Genomic DNA, 5,804 nt, shown 5'->3' with positions numbered 1-5,804 from the left:
GTTCAGAATTGCTAGCACAAGAATAGTCAAAAGATGAGCGAATCTATTGACGGGCCTGGTGATAAATTTATTGAAGAGATTATAGACTGGGAGAATTCCTTATTGTTACTATTTCTCACGAGAAGAGGCTTTTGTTTTATTTTAGTTTGTAAATGCGGACTTGGCTACTTAATGTTCTACTTTTATTCATAACCCCCTTGTGAGAAGTGGACTGATAATTATGGGGGTAAATACTTGTAATGTTGGCCTCAGTTCTATCCTTCTTTTGAGGTATGAGTGACTTCCAGGGACATTTATTCTTTTGTTGTTCCCAAAGATCTTTGTAGGAGAATATTTGTCTTACTCACAATAGGTTGACTAGGTGAGTAAAAGTATTTTGTGGATCAGTATTTTCAAGGATATTCGTAAATGACTGAAAGTCAGGTTTACTCACCTGAACAATATTAGTGTAATCAAGGTGATTTTGGCGCAGTCTTCCATGTTTTCATTTTATGCATAAATCTTTATAGATGTCAATGGGCTAGGTGGGTTACATTGATTGGGGTCTTCCCAAGAAATCACACCAGATATTAAACATAAGCAATTGGAAAAAAATTCAAACAGGTTCGGATACTGGAGCACAGAAAGCAAATTACTAAATTTGTCCTTGAAACCAAATATTTTGGAAGTGTAGAAAAAGAAAGAATTCAGTTTTATGAATAAAACAGTGAGTAAAAACAGATGCCTTCCCTGCCCAAAGACAGGTTTTAGTTGAGAGAACTGATATCAGATTCATAACAACATATAGAGAATTATAATTGCAAAAGTGCTATTAGTTAAACCAACATAGGTGACAGGATTATGACATAATAAAAAATGGCAATTTTATCCAAGAAATAAATTCTTCAGTGAGAATTTTTGTCTCCACCAGATATGGAGTGTCCAAGGTAATCTAAGTCTATAAATCAAATTTGAAGAATATGCTGGAACTATTTAAGTGAAAATTAGAGACAAGAATATTTCAGGCAAGGGGAATCTTGCCTTCCTTTCTTGTAGGAAAGTGAGACATACCATGTTTGTGAAGACAAAAGTGATATAACCCCAAAGACAATGCTCAAGGACCCTCTGAAATAATATTGGAGAGATTTATCAGGGAATAATAACATGCTTTAGTTTTATAGACCATGTCATGAGTTTGACATTTATTTTAAAGACATTTGGGATATACTAGAAAGTTTTTAGCAGCAGAGGGAATGGAGTAACATAATAAAATTTGGCTTTGAAGACAAATGATCATTGTGGCTATATTAAGGAGAATTAATTGAACAGGGGTAAGAGCTGACATGGGAAAATATGTTCAGAGGTTATATGAACTATAAAGATGAGAGGTGATGGGATGCAGAATAAAGAATAATAAATAGAAATACAGAGAAGGAAGTGAAATCAAGATATGTTGGCAGATGATTTAAAGAAATGAAAAATGAGTACCACATAGAAAATGAAGGTGAAGCAAACAAACAAACAAATTCTTAAATTTTGACTTGCAAAACTGAATAAATGGCATTACCAATAATTTAGAAAAGAGATGCAGAAGAAAATCCAGGTGCTAAGGAAATGATCATGAGTATATTTGTGCATAGATTCAGTTTAAAGCAATATCAAAGCCTCCAAGAATAGATTTCAAGTGGATATAAAGGTCTAGACTTGAGAGGAGATATAAGCTGAATATACAAAATGAGTCATTTAAATTTCAAATATTAATGAAAAAGCAAAAGAGATGTAATTTTGGAAAAGGGGAGTAGAGGTTGAAAAGAGAACCTGGGATCAAGTCTTGAAGAGTTGAATAGATTAAAAAAAAATGAAATTGTAAAATAGAACGAGAAATAATAGCTAGAGAGCAAGAGGATGCAATGGGGACCTAGTGTCACTGAAGTTAAGTGAATAAATTATCCTAAGAGGAAAAAATCAGTGAATGCTACCCAGGAGTCAAAGAGAAAAAAAATGAATTTACAATGATGACCTTCATGAGACCATGTGTCAGAAGCCAAACTGAAGTGAACTGAGCAGTGAATAGTGATGAAGTAGTCAACAGAGTGGTTCTTCCCAGAAATTTTCTTGAAGAAGCATAAGAAAGAGATAAGGGAGGGGTGAGTGTCCAAGATTAGAGATGGGTGCTTGATTGTTGTTTTCTTTTGCAGCAAGATATGTGAAAACACTTAAAGGCAATAGACAGCGTTCATTTGAGAGAAAGTCATTAATAAACACAGAAATAAACAAACAACAAGTAGCGTGTAATCCTAAGTGGTGGGAGAGCTGTGTCAAAACATAAGTGGCAGGATTAATCATACACAGTAAGAAGGGCATCCCTTCTATTACAAGAGAACACAAATTATAATTAGAAGTGTAATGTGAATTACAATTCCAAGTGCATTACAAAGTTTATTTAATAGAGGGACATTAGCAGAACTCATGCCCAGGGTCCAATGCCCTTTAATTGTTTTATTTAAAGATGATGACATCGCTTAATGAAGATGTGGAGGAAAATTTTAAGGGCCAGGAATTTCCTGAGAGCGAAAAATTAATTAACATTGGTAGAGAGTTTGGAATAGGGTGTTTTTTTTTTTAAATAATAATAATAGAAAAGCCACAGAATAAAAACTTCAGTTTTGTAACCATGGATTTGTAATGATACCAAATACGTAAGTTGCTTCAGCAGATATCAGCTAGACAGACACAGGTATAGTTAAAATGCATTCAATCCATATGTTGAGTTTTGCTAAAAGGATGGGATAAAAATATAATGAAAAAGGAGTTTTATCAATATTTTATAATTTAAGATAAAGTCAACAATCCTAGGCAATAAATATAGAGGTTCAGAAACCCGATTGTTAGAGTCTGTAAACAAGTCAGGATGGCGCCTGGCATTTTGCCAGGGGGAGTGGTTTGTGAGGTGGCGCCAGCGAGCCATTAAGTGTGGCAATTCCTTATTGGTTGACTGCTGTATCTAGTTTATGTTAATTAAGATAAGCTGTGTGGAATGTATAAATACCTCTGTTGTCCTACAATAAACGGCTCCCACTCCTGCTGTATCAATGTACACAAGTTGTTCGTCACCCCCTGGTTATTTTGCTGCAGCTGGACTGCGGCAAAGGATGGTACAGAAACAGGAGTTGAGCCTAGATGTGGCTATAGAGTCAATAATCTTCATGGCATGCTATGTTTCCTAAAATAGTGAAGAATTAATGCAATAATAAATTAAATGCATAAGATGTTGCACAAAATAGACTTGAGCAAAGAAATATTTGGAAAAGGTAGAGCAATGATGAAATTCTTAATTCAGCTGGAAAAGACCAAAGTGGAAGTATTTAGACAAAATGGCAATTCTTTAGGTTGTGGGTAGGATTGATAGAGGGTCCAAGAGTGCTTAGCCACAAAGAAGTCAAAAAATGCCTTCTTCACTTAGAAGTTAAAATACATATTTAAACTATCCAGCATGAAGCCAGCTTTAGTATAAAGAAATATTGCAAGGCAGGTGCCAACATCTTTGTTGAATCATGAGGAATGGCAAAGAAGCTGACAGATGGCAGTGAAAGAAGGACACAGCATATTCTGTGAACCAAGCATTTTAAAAGGCAGGCAGTCTTGACCTGGGAGGTAAAGAACATGCAAGGATGATGGAAATGAGCTCCATCTTCAAACCCTGAGCTTGAAGTATGCTGAATACACATCTGCTTTTTTCAAGAGAGGCAAGATAAAAAGCAATTTCTCAGAGAAGAACTGTATTCTATTAAAGTTAGAAGACTACAGAAACATCCAGAGAGGAAGTATTAAAATTGAGTTTGGACATTATGATAAGAAATATGATTTTCTAGGTTATACACTGAAGGTAAATTATTGTGTGTGTAAAGATCCTTGTGAGTAGGTTTATGAGGCAGTTTTTTATATCAAAATAACTTAGTCTCTCAGGTTATGTTCTTCTAAAATGAAGGCAGGTATCTGAGAGGATATGTTTGCACTGATATACAAAAGGAAGAGCTGGCTGCAGAGGCTGCAAGGTTCCAGGATCCCCTGGACTGGATGTCTGAAGGAGAAGAATGTTAAGAGTTTGGTCATGTCTGATAGTAATTAATAGATTCAAAAGTCACAGAGGTAGACCCTAGTCTTTACCACTTTGGTAATTCTCTAAGAGTCTTTGAGGTGGGGTGGTAGGTTGTCTTCCATAGCAGCTAACCATAAGGGCCACAATTCTGTCATCACTTGTGTTTAAGGAGAATGTCTTCCTCTAAGTTTTCTTTTATCTCCTAAACTTTGGAAAGTGGCATCTTGAAAAATGTTAAGACAGTTGATGCAAAGTGTCCTAACCACAAAAGTGATAACTGTGAGGTTATGATTATGTTAATCACCTCAATTTAATCATCACACAATGTATACACACAGTTGTGTAGCAATTCATGATACATTTTGAGAGATGCATCACTAGATGGCTTCACTGGTCTTTGAACAACCAATGGAAATAGAGATACTTCCACAAACCTAGTGGCTACATGCCCATTACTCCACATGGCATCTGAAGCAATCAAAAGACACAATCAACACTAGATGCATGAGGCTGCTTCCAAAGTAGTAGGACACTCTGTTTTACAATACACTTTTTTATAATTAGAGGGATTACTGAAGCCTTTAAAATAATGAAAAAGAATAATGTGTAGTAAATGCATAAACCAGTTACAGCCATTTACTATCATTGTCAAGTGTTGTGTACTGTATTTAATCATATTTTCTATAGTTTTATACAATTGGCAGCACAATAAGTTTATCCTGCAGGACCATCCTCTCTTTTCTAGGTTACAACTTTTATTAAGAAGTTGGAAGAAGCAGGGTTCTACACCCTAGATACTGAGGTTCTTAGTAGTAATCTTTTTATTTGCCTTTATTTTTTTTATTGGTACTGGGGATCATACCCAGGACTTGTATCTCTGCCAGGCAAATGCTGTACTCCAGCCCTCTTTGCTTTTTTTTAATTGTAGAGTCCTCTCCTCTACAGAATAAACAAGTCTTTGAAAAGAGGTGATATTCAGTGTTGAGATACAGAGTGATTCTGCACCAGCCACCACTGCTCTCTCAAAAACTCCCAAAGCTGTTGCTAGGCTTATTGTCCCTGTCAGTATCATTTTTTACCATGACACTTCCTTCCCTCTGTGTCCTTCTCAGGACACCACCGCCCACCATGCCACCCCTGAGACAAAATATAATGCTCAATCTGTCAGTTGTACTGGATTATTTTTGAATGAGATTCAAGCGTTTCACCATTGAATTCATGGGCCCTAAGTAAAATCTGGTAATTTGAATATCCTTAAATATTCAGCAAAAATTGAAGAAGGTTATCATTTCCTGCTGTAGATGGTGTTATTTAGATGGTGTTCAAAATAAATGAGCATTGTTTCTAACGAAGAATCACTCTTAAATAATTTACCAACTTTATCAGTTTTTGGTATCCTTATAAAAAGACATCATTAAAATATTAGACTCTTATATAGGATGCTCCCACTGAGTAATCTGGCCACATTTTGCATAAACTTTTATGTCATCAGTTGACCCTCTTCTGGCCTGAAGAGATTGAGTTTGCTATAAGTGTTTTTGTGCAATTCTTCAGTTTTATAACAAATACCTAACCTGATCATTTTTCTCCCTCCTCTAAAATGGCTAAAGTCACTATTTTCCTTTCAGTTCCAAGCTACAACTTTGATTTACCATCAGAACAAAATATGGATAAGCTGAAATAGATAGAGAACTAGTGCTCCACACCAACAGACTGAGAAGAAAAC

Source organism: Marmota marmota, unplaced genomic scaffold (assembly GCF_001458135.2).
Source record: "Marmota marmota marmota unplaced genomic scaffold, marMar, whole genome shotgun sequence".
NCBI classification, from domain to species: Eukaryota; Metazoa; Chordata; class Mammalia; order Rodentia; family Sciuridae; genus Marmota; species Marmota marmota.
The sequence above is the reverse complement of the archived record's forward strand: the minus strand, read 5'-3'. Positions refer to the sequence as shown.